The 16,706-nt window shown below is 42.7% G+C and overlaps 2 long non-coding RNA genes across 2 annotated transcripts; both read right to left on the bottom strand.

The window, feature by feature from the left end:
• Positions 1 to 3,612: 3,612 nt before the first annotated feature.
• On the bottom strand, positions 3,613 to 7,406 carry LOC311253967. Its single transcript, XR_014622103.1, has 3 exons — positions 7,335 to 7,406; positions 5,752 to 5,895; positions 3,613 to 3,770 (listed from the first exon to the last, which is right to left on the bottom strand). It is a non-coding gene; the product is annotated as an uncharacterized lncRNA (long non-coding RNA).
• Positions 7,407 to 9,013: 1,607 nt separating this feature from the next.
• LOC311253964 lies at positions 9,014 to 10,604 on the bottom strand. Its single transcript, XR_014622100.1, has 2 exons — positions 10,292 to 10,604; positions 9,014 to 9,579 (listed from the first exon to the last, which is right to left on the bottom strand). It is a non-coding gene; the product is annotated as an uncharacterized lncRNA (long non-coding RNA).
• Between the last annotated feature and the right edge of the window lie 6,102 nt (positions 10,605 to 16,706).

A 16,706-nucleotide genomic window follows, 5' to 3' on the forward strand; every position in this document is an offset into this window, starting at 1 on the left:
CTTTTTTCAGTGAAATGCAGCTTAGTGCAAAAACAGGCTGCTCTCGCTCTGAAACGCTCATTTTTCACATAAGCCACTTTTCAGCCTTAGGCGACTGTACAGTGCTAAAACAGCCTCCAATCGCTCTGAAACGCTCATTTTTGACATAAGCCACTTTTCACCTTTAATGAATGAAATTCCAGGTAAAAACTCCTTTGCCATGAAGAAGATCCAAATTCAACCAGTTCAGGCTAGTAAACCTGTTTGAAAGACCTTTTTTCAGTGAAATGCAGCTTAGTGCAAAAACAGGCTGCTCTCGCTCTGAAACGCTCATTTTTCACATAAGCCACTTTTCAGCCTTATAGGCGACTGTACAGTGCAAAAACAGCCTCCTCTCGCTCTGAAACGCTCATTTTTCACATAAGCCACTTTTCAGCCTTAGGCGACTGTACAGTGCTAAAACAGCCTCCTATCGCTCTGAAACGCTCATTTTTGACATAAGCCACTTTTCAGCCTTAATGAATGAAATTCCAGGTAAAAACTCATTCAGGCTAGTAAACCTGTTTGAAAGACCTTTTTTCAGTGAAATGCAGCTTAGTGCAAAAACAGGCTGCTCTCGCTCTGAAACGCTCATTTTTCACATAAGCCACTTTTCAGCGCTAAAACAGCCTCCAATCGCTCTGAAACGCTCATTTTTGACATAAGCCACTTTTCACCTTTAATGAATGAAATTCCAGGTAAAAACTCCTTTGCCATGAAGAAGATCCAAATTCAACCAGTTCAGGCTAGTAAACCTGTTTGAAAGACCTTTTTTCAGTGAAATGCAGCTTAGTGCAAAAACAGGCTGCTCTCGCTCTGAAACGCTCATTTTTCACATAAGCCACTTTTCAGCCTTAGGCGACTGTACAGTGCTAAAACAGCCTCCTATCGCTCTGAAACGCTCATTTTTCACATAAGCCACTTTTCACCCTTAATGAATGAAATTCCAGGTAAAAACTCCTTTGCCATGAAGAAGATCCAAATTCAACCAGTTCAGGCTAGTAAACCTGTTTGAAAGACCTTTTTTCAGTGAAATGCAGCTTAGTGCAAAAACAGGCTGCTCTCGCTCTGAAACGCTCATTTTTCACATAAGCCACTTTTCACCCTTAATGAATGAAATTCCAGGTAAAAACTTCTTTGCCATGAAGAAGATACAAATTCAACCAGTTCAGGCTAGTAAACCTGTTTGAAAGACCTTTTTTCAGTGAAATGCAGCTTAGTGCAAAAACAGGCTGCTCTCGCTCTGAAACGCTCATTTTTCACATAAGCCACTTTTCAGCCTTAGGCTAAAACAGCCTCCTATCGCTCTGAAACGCTCATTTTTCACATAAGCCACTTTTCACCCTTAATGAATGAAATTCCAGGTAAAAACTCCTTTGCCATGAAGAAGATACAAATTCAACCAGTTCAGGCTAGTAAACCTGTTTGAAAGACCTTTTTTCAGTGAAATGCAGCTTAGGCGACTGTACAGTGCTAAAACAGCCTCCTATCGATCTGAAACGCTCATTTTTCACATAAGCCACTTTTCACCCTTAATGAATGAAATTCCAGGTAAAAACTCCTTTGCCATGAAGAAGATCCAAATTCAACCAGTTCAGGCTAGTAAACCTGTTTGAAAGACCTTTTTTCAGTGAAATGCAGCTTAGGCGACTGTACAGTGCTAAAACAGCCTCCTATTGCTCTGAAACGCTCATTTTTGACATAACCCACTTTTCAGCCTTAATGAATTAAATTCCAGGTAAAAACTCCTTTGCCATGAAGAAGATCCAAATTCAACCAGTTCAGGCTAGTAAACCTGTTTGAAAGACCTTTTTTCAGTGAAATGCAGCTTAGTGCAAAAACAGGCTGCTCTCGCTCTGAAACGCTCATTTTTCACATAAGCCACTTTTCAGCCTTAGGCGACTGTACAGTGCTAAAACAGCCTCCTATCGCTCTGAAACGCTTATTTTTGACATAAGCCACTTTTCACCCTTAATGAATGAAATTCCAGGTAAAAACTCCTTTGCCATGAAGAAGATCCAAATTCAACCAGTTCAGGCTAGAAAACCTGTTTGAAAGACCTTTTTTCAGTGAAATGCAGCTTAGGCGACTGTACAGTGCTAAAACAGGCTCCTCTCGCTCTGAAACACTCATTTTTGACATAAGCCACTTTTCACCCTTAATGAATTAAATTCCAGGTAAAAACTCCTTTGCCATGAAGAAGATCCAAATTGTCGGGGTTCGATACTTTGAAACGCTGGTTTGGAAAGATGATGGCCCAGTCGGCAAACTTTAGTTTGGTGATTTTCTTTTTATTACACCAACAACCCAAAGACAAAAATACCCACAGGTGGCAAAGCAACAAAAAAAACGCAGGAATATTTACAATATGACAGAGTAAAAAAAATATTTACAAGGAACAGGCAGCAACTGTCATACACATGCCACTCAGCCGAATCCTTCCTTCAAGTGAGCCGAGCTCTCTTTAAATACCCCCTTGGCCCCTCCCCCGGGCAAACCAATTAACAAAACACAGGGGTTAAGAAACATAAACTGGGAAACAACCCAGATAGCAAAATTCTTTTGGCCCATATCTGGCCCACACCTGACATGTTCATCCGGTCCACATACCGCATGGAATGATGTCACTTGGGAGGTCCGCTCCTGTTTGCCAAAAGTGGGCCACAACCAAGCCATCACAATGCCAGATGTCAACCAAAAACAGGCCAAATAAACCAGCAATCAACCGAATGTGGGCCACTGTACACTTTTATTCTGGCCCAAGTACGGCATGGGAAGATGGCACAAGGGTGGTCCACAGTTGTTTGCCAGAAGTGGGCCACAACCAAACCAACACAGTGCCAAATGTCAGCCGACACGCAATAAACCAGCACTCACCCAAATGTGGGCCACCACTGTACATTTTTATTCTGGCCCACATCCCACATGGAATGATGGCACATGAGTGGTCCACAGCTGTTTGCTAGAAGTGGGCCACAACCAAACCAACACAGTGCCAAATGTCAGCCATGACCAAATAAACCAGCACTCACCCAAATGTGGGCCACCACTGTACATTTTTATTCTGGCCCATATACCACTTGGAATGATGGCACAAATGTGGTCCACAGTTGTTTGCCAGAAGTGGGCCACAACCAAACCAACACAGTGCCAAGTGTCAGCCAAAAATAGACCAAATAAACCAGCACTCACCCAAATTTGGGCCACTATGCATTTTTATTCTGACCCACCTACCACATGGAATGACATGAGTGGTCCACACTTGTTTCTCACATATGACCCACAGCCTAGTCATAATGCTACATATTAACCAAGAGCTGAATACATCAGAACTGGTTTACAGTCTATGATCTTGTCTAGCCTGTACACATTGGAGTCACAACCAAACCATGACAAAGTTCTATGTCAAATATGAACACATCATATAAATAAACCAGAACTGGTCTGAATTTGTGGCTACTGTACATGTCATTATGGTACCTCCAGATACTGTGTTAAATGGTGGCAATGGTCCAGTCTTGTTGGTCTCAGTCAAAGATGAAGATACCTACTGAAGAATTGAAGAAAAAACCAGACACGAGAAACAACTTGTGAACAGTAGAGAACTATTTTATTTTTTTAACATGTGCCACAAACAACAACACAACACAAACAAAACAAACATGAAGATGAACATGAAAATTCTGACTGCGGAACACTGTTGCGGAACACGCTCACTCATGGCCCCACCATTGTCTCCTCTTCATCTGGCCCTTTAAGAAATGCACAAAAGAACATATTTTGTTGACTCAGTAAAGCAGTACTGTGGTTACTGTATATGGTTGCAGTGCAAAACACAAAACCTTATCAGGAGACCAAACAAAAAAGGCCCTGTAAAGTGATATAAAGTTATACAATATTGTGTTCATCAAACACTCTGACAAACTTCACATTTAACCTGAAGTTACAGTAATAAAACATAATGTATATTTGAGTTTGTCTTCATGTTAAAGGGGAATAGTGCACAGCCATTTGATTTTTTGCTATTTTGCTAACCTTTCCTCAGCATTTGTTGGTTCACTGAAGCCAGCCATAATGCAATTAATGGAGCATATCATATACATGTTGCAATGTGTGTATTTGTGTGGTTCTATCCTTTCATAAAAAGATAATGGATACAGGGTGTTTTGGTGTGTCATGATGCTGCCAGCACGAGAGCTGGGATACTGGGTCGGAGGGTCTGATCTTACAAGGTTGGTTTTCAGCCAAGTGACGCTAGGTGGAAGGCAGAGAGCCTCCATTCTCCCTGGAACAAGCCAGCAACATTACTCTGAAGCTGTTTCATTAAAGCATAAGTAAGCGGAATGTTTGTGTTAATATAAGTCTTATATAGTTATATCTTCCGACAGCAATCACTTATATAGAGTGTTTGGTCCGAAACACGGGTCTGTCAGTCACCCTGCTCTGCTGTAAGCCGAGGAGAAAACTTTCCTTGTATCCTACAACCTTTATCCAATGAGGAGAGAGAACGGCATAAAGGGGCGGTCCTCTCTGTGTGTGCAGCCAAGGGATGCACGCGCATGTGTTGACGTAGGGAAGAGGGCGGGGACTGCTAACTCCATCCGCTGACAGGAAGTTAGCCAAAACGACCGGATCGCTTACTTCTGCTTTAAGTAAAAAGTAGGTAAAAATCTTGAATATTTCCTCTTTAATGACTCTCCATGGGGACCCCCAAGATAGCTGTCAGTCTGGTGGTGCGTAATAGGTATCCACAAAACTGGACATTTACTGGACCAGAGGTCTGTGTGCTATGGCACGGTGCTCTGGCGGAACACTGGGGCCATACTCAGATCTAAAAGCCCTCACAAGAGGAGAGAGTTGGGATAAAAGTTGAGGTGAGGTCTCTCTGTCCTGGTTTATTCTTTATATATTATGCCAAGGTAAGTATTATATTCCATTGCAACATGGCTGAGGCTCTCAGTTGGAAGCAACTCCATCCTACATATTAAACCTATCACATATCAAGTCTGAGATGACAATGAGTCAGCTAGCCTCACTCACACAATCGCTGTGTAGTTACATCAGACCTGCCCACATGGTGGAGCTGAAGACCATGAATGCAGCAGTAAAGGGAAAAGTTTGAGGTTAGATAAGACCACATCTTAAGACTCAAAACTTCATCCACTCATGTTAACATTAGAAGTATGTTTTTGTGTTTGATAGGGGGTTCTTTCATTCCAGCTCAATTTAGCAGGGAGATGGCATGTAATATTAATATATTTAAAAATATATTTCAGCTGTTGCTTCATATTCATTAATTTATTTTGTAGATAGAATATTATACTAAAGTCAAATACAGTTTTCATTAAAGATGTGTTTCTAACTGAAATGTGATTTCCCTACTTTTCAGACCCATGTACTGGCTTTTAAGAAAGGCAATGGGTGACAATTCCAGTTACAGTTTACATTACTGTCCCACCACTGCCAAGTGAAATCTTTACATTTACAAGAAAATGGCTATGCTTGCTGCATGGTGGCTGAACAAGCTTCTAATTCCTAAGTGACCATAGCGGAAAAAATGGCAAAAATCACAACACTGCCTTTTTTAATTGTATTTGCTCATTTAGAATTGGGGAGATTTGTTCTGTACTTTGCGCTCGTTTTTTTTTTACATATGCTGACAGCTTCATCTTGATTTCTGCTGTAGAACAGTATCACACATATATTGCAAAATAGGTATTGTAGCTGACTTACGTGCGAGCTGTGTGGCACGCCTTTTCTCCTCTCTCTCTCTCCTCCCACCATCCCTGTCTCCAGCGAGATGAAGCCACCTTTTTATATAAGCCTCCACCTCCTGGTCTGTTGCAGTGGCCGTCAATTGATTGTTTCTGACCGTTCCTAAAAATTGAGAAAACTGTAAAGCTTTGGATAGATTGCACACAATGGTGAGAAATGGCTAACTGCATGACATGCTATATCCTGCCCATAGTTGGGCAGCAATGAATGTAGTTTGAAAACAGTCTAGCCATGACCAGCCAATTACTAAAATTGTAGGAGGAAAACTCTCGCCTTCAGCTGACGAACTGATTGCAGATTGGTGCATCTTAGAGCAGGGGGCAGATAAATAGCTGGAGAAGATGGTGAAGCACATAGTTTTAGATATTTTTATTATGGTGCAGGTTGCTGACATTTCGGCACAGAGTATGTCTTCTTCAAAGCAAACAGAGCAATTTAAGAATGGCAGCTTTAAACTGGTGCCTTATAAAATGTGATTGGGTGTATATGTTGTTGTATTATAAGTATTTTATAACGAGTATTAGACTATCAGCATTTTTAATTAATTGTATTACTTAAAGCTATGGTCTAAGGTCTGAAAGACGATGAGAAGCCGCCATTAGCAGCACCGTGGAGAGCTCCAGAGCTGGAGGGAGACTCGTCGCTCTGGGCGACCCAGCACAGGGTGCTGTATGTGGGGGAGAGGAGTAGGAAGACCGGGGCCTGTAGCTCCGCGGCGCCGTAGTTCGCAGAGCGACCCCGCTCAGGTTGCCGCTGCGGCTAGAAGCGGCTGTGTGTTGGGGAGAGGATCAGGGAGACTCGACGCGGCACCGGTACCAGTAATAACGGCAGCAACACATTCTGTGCTTCTGTACTGTGCTTCTCTGAATCCTAGTGGGGCTTTCAGCGGCATGTGTTTAAACATGTACCCTCTGACTGTTATAATCATATGGATGCTGTTATAATGTGTTGTGATTGAGATCCTGACCCACCAAACAGCCTGGAAAGTGACAAAGTTACGTTTTTCGTACAAAATTACATAATCACCATCAGTAAACAATACGCTGTCTGACTATTTCACTCGCGGGGAGGGATGCTGTTTTCTGGAGGGAAAGTTCACTGCCACAGAGATTTATTTTTCTTGTCTCACACAGAGTCGTTGAACATGGGTCGGCATGTTCTCTGACCACTTTGCCACCACTTCTCAACTGCCTGCTCTGCATTATAGTCCTCAACCTCAGGGAAATGCAATGATATACGGAGGAGGGAATTGAGCATTTTGTTTGAGAGTGAGCGTTTGACATTTTTTTTTTCACTGTCCCGTAATTGTCCCGGACAAAATATAAGTGTGTCCCAGCAGGAATTTTTATGGTCCCCGCCGGGACATCGTTAATTTCGAGCCCTGCTGCCTGGTCATATTAACCTTGTATAAAAACTGAATGTTAACTAGCTAACATTTTTCGCAGCACTGGCAACCTGACAAAACAATGTGAAGTTCCAACAATAAGAGCTGAATGTTTCCCACAGAAATTCATTCATTTATTTTTCGTTCAGGGACTCACCTCACCGTGACTTCTCTCCTCGATCTCCGGCTCGCGCACTTTTTGCTCCCTTGCTCCCTTTCGTCAATTCGAATATGATGCATTCAAAAGACTCGTAATTTGGAAAACTCCAACTTAAAGCGGAAAAAAACATAACGGAAAGTAGAGTTTGAATAAAGATACGATCCTTACAGACTTAATAGCGTTGACTTAATAAAAAAAAAAAAAAAAAAAAAAAACACTGTCACTGTGGGTGATATGTTCAGGTAAATGTAGGTCAATACATTTTCCAATGTCGACCTGCCAGTCATTTTCTATGTGACACAGAGAGCAGGTGGGAGCGGTTTCTGTTCACAAATGAACTGTCACTCTTGGCCTAGGCTATGCTCTTATTGGCACACTCGGTCAAGGAATGTACAGTATGTTGTGAATTTAATGAATTGAATTGAATTTATTTATTTAAAACAGGGACAATGCACAAAAAAACATTAATCTTGTAAGACAAGAAGAGATGCTTTGAGCCAGGTTATAGTTCCGCCTGTAGTCCCTGGGCAGGTAAAGTTAAAGCAGATACAGTATTAAAATCATTGAAATATGAGTGACATGATGACCATAATATTTTAAAAATAGACAGAATACACTAGTAAAAGCAGGGAACAAGAGCACCAAATCATGAAGTGCACAACAGCACATACTCTCTTACTCTTATCACACATTCAAACAGATAACAGTCCAACTATCCTCCTCTAATAACCACATTCATACACATATTAATAACCAGACACGTATACACACATGTAACTCAACAATGTGTGCAAACTCGCTTCCTCAGTAACCAGCGCTTTGACAAGCATGAGAACATGTAGGGATTTGTACATACACTGAAAAAAGGAACATGTTGGATTAACTTAATTCAATGGTGGACATTGGTTGCACACAGATGTTTTGCTTTGGCAGCAACTTAAACAATTGAGTTAAATTAACACAAGTTATTCATGTTCAATAAACCTGTATATTTTGTGTTGATACAGTGTGATTAAAACATGTTTTGATAAAGTAATTTGAGCTCTTGGAACATTTAAATCCTTCACAATTTCATCACTTCATTTCAACACTATTCAATAACTTTTACTCCAATACTATTTGGTAGCGTAAATACTACATGTTATTTTCATTTTACATGTTCGTATTATAGTCTAGTGTCAATTACACAATTTTACAATGGAGGCCTAAAAACAGATTGTTTGTATTGTTCTCTGAAGATGGTTGCCTGTACCACTAGTAACCTTTCAAAATAAAATGTCTAATTTCACTGCAGTGACAGTAGGTAAAGAATTGAACTGACATTACTGTTCTACTGTAATACAAATCAACAGTGAACAAGTAATGTCAGTTTTTCAGTGTTTTACCGACTCAGCCACAGAATGGAAATTAGACCTTTTCTTTTGAAAAGGCTACAGGCAACCATCTTCGAAGAGAACAATACAAACATTATGTTCAAGGTCTCTATTGTCAAGATTAAATTAAATAACAATTGTAACTGTAAACAATTCGATTCAACTATAGAACTGATTTGAAATGCAAAAACGTTAGTTGCCATTGCCATTTCAACAATCATTTATTTTAATGCCTAATACCTTTCTATTAACTCTCTTAATCATTGACATTACCCATTTTTACCCCAATTAAAAACAGAAATGAACAGTTGCATGTCAAAGCCTTTATTCAAGAGCCATAGGATAAACAGCAATGACTGACCTCATTGTGACATCTTGGTTCAAAACAGAACAGTATCTTAGAAGTATTTAAAATTCCTTACTACAACTGAAACATCCCATGCTGTTGCTGATTGTTCACCTGGAAATTCAACCTCCAAAATGCAGGAGAGCAAGTGTGAGCTTTAATTGTCCTCCTACCTGGAGCTAACCGCCTCACGTGCACAACAACAGTGAGCTCTCCTTACTGGAACAGTTTTGTCTTTAAGCTTTGGGCTTTCCTCGAGAGTTGAGCCACATCCAACTCCATTACCACCTTTTGAATCACTTCAAAAGTATAGCGGAGCTGTGACGGATACCTCATGTTCAAAGAGTAAAAAAGTCCAAACAGGAAGGCTGTTGCAAGGGCTACATTATCCAGATCTTGAAGAACCACCACACCCTCGATGATGATGCCAACATCAGAAAAGTCATTGCCTGGCGTCTCTCTGGTGACATATTCCCACTGTCGTTTTCTCAATGGCACTCAGTGCAGTGGCCTCAGTCATGTCCTGGTTAAAGATAAAACATTTCTTGAAGCTTTTTAAAAATAAATAAATAAAATAAAAAAATTGATGCTTTTGAATGCAGCAATTCTAATGCAATAGTTTATTTAAACCCATGTAAGCAGCATAGCAGATTACTACAGCCAAAGATTGCCCTGCCATGCTGCCATTCATGGTCAATTTCTGAGAGAAAAAATAAAATACAGACATAACAAATTCCAGATCAAATGAAGAAGAGCCTTCAAGCTAATGTAAAGACTGAATTCTCGTCCTCATTTCTTCTGGAAGTTGTTTTCATGTTCCTGGATGATTTTTTATTATTAACCTTGATTTACTCCAGGGCTGTATCCCAGTCCCAATTCTGCCCTTGTCAGATGAGGGTCAGTGCAGTGTAAGAAGATGGTGGATTTTTCCTTCTTTCACTAGATTCACAAATTTGAAGTGTTTTCACACTAGTGTAATCCCTAATGTAAGAGAAACAATATTTTTTCACTCTGTGGCAGAGGGGTCAATATAGGTGGTTTTTCACTTTCATAATGGGGGATTATGGAGAAAAAATGGACTGTTTGGACCATTTGTTTTTAATCTCAGCACTGGAATCACTTTGCCAAGGTGATAAAGATGGCAAATGGACCTAAACGGTCCAAGTAGGATCACAGGGTTAACTGAATACGTTTGGAAATGTAGCAAAGCCACAATCTACTCACAAAACACCCACCATGTACTCCTGCACCAAGACGTCGGGATTCTCATTCAGATAGATGCAGAGTCCTTTAATGAGGGACTCCCTTCCGGCATCAATGTCATCCTTAAGAATTATAACAAAGACAATAGAGATATTTGAACTCAAATTTTCAGTAGCACAGAAGAAAGTGATCAAAGACAAAAACTCTGACTTTTTTAAACAGTCAGCATGTGACACCAGTATCTAAAAACCAACAGTAAAACTACCTGTTTGGACCTGACCTTTATGGACTGGACGTTATATAATCTCCGGAGATGATATAAAAAAAGATACATTTCTCATAGTGCAGTGCAGTGACAGTGAATGCATGATAAAAATGACTGGGTCCTTTCAGTGGAATCAGTACTCACAGGTTCTCACATGAACACCATATCTATGACACAACTAGTCAGGGCATCATTTTTTAAATTACCTCCATTGCATCAAAAAGAGCTGGCCATCTCTCTTGTACATTGCTGATCATGGGAGCATCACAAAAAAAACATAAAAGCTGCTGCCAAACTGTGCTCGATTACATCTGGGTGGTCATTTAGAACACCAGTACTGCTACCTGGTTGAGCATCCTCACCAATGTCATCATCAGACGTATTTGAAGCAGATTCTGGGGAAGCGAGGGTGGCTGATACTACAATTCCTGGTTTAAAATCTTTTAGTGAAAAAGACCTGTGTTTTCTGCTCTTGTGGGATTTAAAAGATCCTAAGATGTTTGTTTGAAATTTGCAATCCAAGAACATGCACGTTACAACCTCATTTATCTTCAAATGTGCATTAACGTGAGTCCAGTAATCCCTCTCAGACACAAGATCCTTACAAGGACACAAATGGCAACTAAATGTACATTTCTCTGACTGATGACGACTAGTTTTAATAACATCTATTCAAATGAATTAACAATGCATTCCACGTTCTAAAAGTGCATGGGCAGCTTGCATGCACACATGGAATACGATTGTTATTCCCATAATGTCTATGTCTGACTCGATAGTACTTCAGAATATGGGACCTACTTGGAAAAACTGAAGGGCAGGTCTTGCATTGCCACATTCACTCTGTCACTGGAACACTTCTAGCTGTGGAAGTAAAAACAAAGAAGGATTAAAGGTAGGGTTGGAGATCCTGGAAAAACAGTTTGAGCAGGACACATTTTAAAAATACACAGACAAAAGTCCAAGCCTAAATTAAGGCTTTAGCTAAATTAATTACATTAATCACCTGTCTGACAATATATACAGGTAAAAGTTGAACCTATGACAGAGTTGTCGTATAAGATACCACAGATGTATTAATGAGGTGGCCAGTGTCTGTGTATGCATGTGCTGAGGGATTCATTAAAATCTGTAATGCATTAACTACTACTAATTACTACTAATTACGGTAATAATAAGAGCAAATACAACATCCTGGTCTCACCACAAAAACTTGAGCCCATGATCCATCAGCTGACTCCAGGTGATATGCAGACTTGAGTTTGCATTATGAGGCATTATCTAGGCATTATGAAAACTGTATTTTAATAAACATACATTAGATGTACTCTCACCGGCAACTTTATTTAGGTACACTGCATAAACCATTGTAAAATATCAAATAATTAATGTGATTCTTCTCTGATGAGAACAGAGACTAATCATGTTCCATGTTCAAACACTGGGCTGACTGTGCAAAGCCAGCAGCTTGTATCCAAGAAAAAGTTAAGTTGCCATTATGAACATTAGGCAGTGGCAGGCCATGGCTACGTGATTATTGCTACCACTGCTCAGACAGAGCAGACGCACACCAGTTAATGTGTCCTTTTTTGTTTGAATTTCCTCTCCTTCTGCTCATGTTCTCATTACACGGTGTTTGGGGGGAGGGGGGTCGCTAACTTAATGCCGCTGATGACATTAGCTTTGTCATCAGCGGTGTTAGCTAGTGTGTTAGCTAGTTAACACAATGTAACTGAACAGTCAGTTGGCAAACCAATTCAAACAGAAGACTAAGGAGCGCCGCAAAGTTAAGTTGAATGTAACATGGACGGCTCCCGCTCAAAAAACAAATTCAAATAAAACATAGTGATAAAATAGCGCGAGCAAATAAGCTCATGGGACTTTACCGAACTCACTTAGTTCAACGTTAACGTTACGTAGTGACTCTCAAGACATTAAACTACATTTGGCTGAGATTTCGACAATATTTAATCAGAAAATCCAGACTTACCGACCGAATCGTGGCGTGGCGTGGCGGACCGTACGGCGAGCTCTTGGACGTGACTGTAAAGTGCGCAAGACGAAATCGCGTGCGGTATCGCGATAATTAACATCGCTACTTTATTGACTCACTTCATCCCAACATGATCTGAACAAATTAATGTACCCTCTCTGCATATTATGTAGTTTCTACACTATATAGTTACGTTTAACTTTAAAACATGAGGCAATTGTGTTCAATACACCCAAGATGCTGACATAAATCCAAGAGTTGGCCAGTCTCCTTTTTTCAGTGTAGAATAAGTTCTGGAAGGACATTCCATTGGCCACACATGAAAATGCATATACTCAAATCAGAGAAAACACAGAATTGTTGGTCAATATATATATATTTTTATAAATTAACTTTCATCAACAAACAACAAATTCATCACAGTCAGCATATTATTTATACTGACAGATAATATTGCACTAAGAGAAGAACAAGTTAAACTTGACTATGCCTACTGTATGTAATTCCTGCTGGTATCAGACGGATAACAACTCTCAGAATTCACCATCCGCTTGTTGTGTTAACTTTTTTCTCTCAGATTTTTATGAACGGTTTTGTTTCTCTTTGTATCATGGGTGCAACATCCGGGCTTGCCATGGGGATGTGTTGTTCATGATAGACATTAGCTTGGATAAAATTCTCACCTCCATAGTGGAGAACACAATTAAGGCAGTTCAGGCCTAAAAGTCTTCAGTCCTCTAACTGCTTCAAGCTCCAGCAAAGAAGCTTGACGGGGGCTCCATTAGTGGCGAGCTTCTTCCAGAATGAGTGAAGGATCAATATTGCAGGTCGTTCATGCTGCAACATTGCCAATCATGCCCATCATGGAACATTTCCACCGAAAAAGGAATATCTACTTGCACTTTGCACTTTGGATTCCTTGTTTTTTCCCCTGTCCGAGACTTAGGCTCGTTGACTCTTTTGTTGCTACTTTATTTCTGTTGGACTTTGATTACCTGTTTATTTACCTCTTTCTAAAATAATAAACTGTTCCATTTGAGTCTGCATTTGGGTCCTGTTATCCCCTATACCCTGAATAGTGGACAGCGGTTCAATGAGAGAAGCAAACTAACTTAACTTAACTTGTCTTGTCTTTTCTTGTCCTGGCACATTTGTACTTCACAAAGTATGGACCCCACAATGTTACTGAACCATATGTGGGCCACTTTAGGCTCACATCCAGATTAGTCGATGCTAACTTGCCGTCTTTCGGCCAAAAATGGCCCAAATGTGTTTCAACAAAGGTGGGCCACCTGTGTGGAACCACATGTGGGCCACTTTAGGCTCACATCCAGATTAGTCGATGCTAACTTGTCGTCTTTCAGCCAAAACTGGCCCAAATGTGTTTCAATAAAGGTGGGCCACGTGTGTGGAGCCATAAGTGGGCCACTTTAGGCTCACATCCAGATTAGTCGATGCTTACTTACCGTCTTTCGGCCAAAACTGGCCCAATTGTGTTTGAGCAAAGGTGGGCCACATGCGTTTTCTCATAAGTGGGCCACATAGGCTCACATCCAGATTAGTCGATGCTAATTTGCTGTCTTTCGGCCAAAACTGGCCCAATTGTGTTTCAGCAAAGGTGGGCCACTTGCGTTTTGTCATATGTGGGCCACTTTAGGCTCACATCCAGATTAGTCGATGCTAATTTGCCGTCTTTCGGCCAAAACTGGCCCAAATGTGTTTCAACAAAGGTGGGCCACGTGTGCTAAACCATATGTGGGCCACTTTAGGCTCACATCCAGATTAGTCTATGCTAATTTGCCGTCTTTCGGCCAAAACTGGCCCAAATGTGTTTCAACAAAGGTGGGCCACTTGCGTTTTGTCATATGTGGGCCACTTTAGGCTCACATCCAGATTAGTCGATGCTAATTTGCCGTCTTTCGGCCAAAACTGGCCCAAATGTGTTTCAACAAAGGTGGGCCACGTGTGCTAAACCATATGTGGGCCACTTTAGGCTCACATCTAGATTAGTCGATGCTAATTTGCCGTCTTTCGGCCAAAACTGGCCCAAATGTGTTTCAACAAAGGTGGGCCACTTGTGTTTTCTCATATGTGGGCCACTTTAGGCTCACATCCAGATTAGTCGATGCTAATTTGCCGTCTTTCGGCCAAAACTGGCCCAAATGTGTTTCAACAAAGGTGGGCCACGTGTGCTAAACCACATGTGGGCCACTTTAGGCTCACATCCAGATTAGTCGATGCTTACTTGCCGTCTTTCGGCCAAAACTGGCCCAATTGTGTTTCAGCAAAGGTGGGCCACTTGTATTTTCTCATATGTTGGCCACTTTAGGCTCACATCCAGATTAGTCGATGCTAATTTGCCGTCTTTTGCCCAAAACTGGCCCAAATGTGTTTCAGCAAAGGTGGGCCACGTGTGCTGAACCATATGTGGCCCAGCCTTGGTTCACTTAAGGAATAACCATTCCCTACTCTGCCACGTATTTGCCAAAGATGGGCCATATCTGTTTTGTGATATAAGGGCCGAATGTAGCATTTACCACATGGGCCAGTTTAGGCTCACATCTGTTTTGTGCGGGCCAGAAGAATGCCTACAGTGCCGGATTGTTGCCTGAAGTGGCCCACATCCGTATGCTATCTGGGAAAGCACAAAACTAACAGAACCCCTTTAAATCTAACCCCAGTACTGTGGCACTAATAACCCCTCATATGGCTGTGCCACTTTTCCCACAGAACACACACATTAACAATATTTCAAAACAATTAACACACATAGTTTAGTCCATGGTCACCTGACCCATGGAAGCGCGCCACAGTGCGCTACTTATGACGTGGCCCGGAACTGCCTCGGTTCGGCCCGTGAACCCGAGACAGACCTCTGCAGCAACAGCAGGTGAGCGTGTGTGTAGGTGTGTGTGTGTGTGTGTGTGTGTACGTGTCGCGTAGGCGCCGAGTGTGCACCCTCGACGACCCACGGAGGGGAGAACAGAGTTCAGGGTAAAAAGTTTATGTCACTGCTGGACCGCGACATGCGGCCGGCGGGGAAACAGGTGATAAGGAGCTTGGCTCCGCCGGAACAATGAGGGCGCAGCGCGCCCCACTGGCACTCTCTGACAGAGAGAGCGCGCCGGTCAGGAAATGACGGGCGTTCAACAGCGCTCCGCCACATTATCCCCCTCCTCCCCGAGGTTGACGATGTGCGGCAACCTGGAGAGATAGTCTGCCACAACATTGGTCTTGCCCGCTCGGTGTCGGATCTGGAACTGGAACGGCTGGAGAGAGAGGTACCAGCGGGTGAGACGACTGTTGTGGTCTTTCATGGAGTTAATCCAGGTCAGAGCCCTGTGATCAGTCTCTAAGTCAAACTCTCTCCCCAGCAGGTAGTACCTCAAACTCTCCAGGGCCCATTTGATGGCCAGGCCCTCCTTCTCCACAGTGGAGTACCTGGTCTCCCGTGGCAGCAGCTTCCGGCTCAGGTACAGCACCGGTCGCTCGTCACCAGGCTCACCTTGGGCCAGGACTGCCCCCAGTCCCACCGCTGAGGCATCGGTCTGAACCAGGAACCGCTGGCTGAAGTCAGGGCTCCTCAGAACTGGCGAAGAGCACAAACAGGCCTTGAGAGCTTGGAACGCCGCCTCGCAGTCCTCGTTCCAGATGACCGGGTTCCTCTGGTCCTTCGCCGTCAGTGCTGTCAGAGGTGCTGCGAGGGTGGCGAACTGTGGGACGAACCTCCTGTACCAGCCGGCCAAGCCCAAGAAGGACCTCACCTCCTTCTTCGTGCGAGGGCGTGGGCAGCTACGGATGGCCTCGACCTTGTCCACCTGTGGTCGGACCTCCCCTCGTCCAAGCCGGTACCCCAAGTACTTCGCCTCCTCCCAGGCCCATTGACACTTGGCTGGATTCAGCGTCAGGCCTGCCTGCTGGATCTGGCCCAGGACTCGCTCCAGATCATGCAGGTGCTGCTCCCAGGTGGCACTGAAGATGACCACGTCATCGAGGTAGGTAGCACTGCAGTCCTCACACCTCCGCAGGACACGGTCCATCAGCCTCTGGAAAGTTGCTGGTGCTCCATGTAGGCCGAAGGGCATCACCGTGAACTGGAAGAGGCCAGCAGGTGTCTGGAACGCTGTGCAGGGACGACTGGACGCTTCCAGGGGTACCTGCCAGTACCCTTTACAGAGGTCCAGGGTGG

The sequence above is a fragment of the Pagrus pagrus genome (genome assembly GCF_965226575.1).
Source record: "Pagrus pagrus genome assembly, contig: HAP1_SCAFFOLD_98, whole genome shotgun sequence".
Taxonomy (NCBI): domain Eukaryota; kingdom Metazoa; phylum Chordata; class Actinopteri; order Spariformes; family Sparidae; genus Pagrus; species Pagrus pagrus.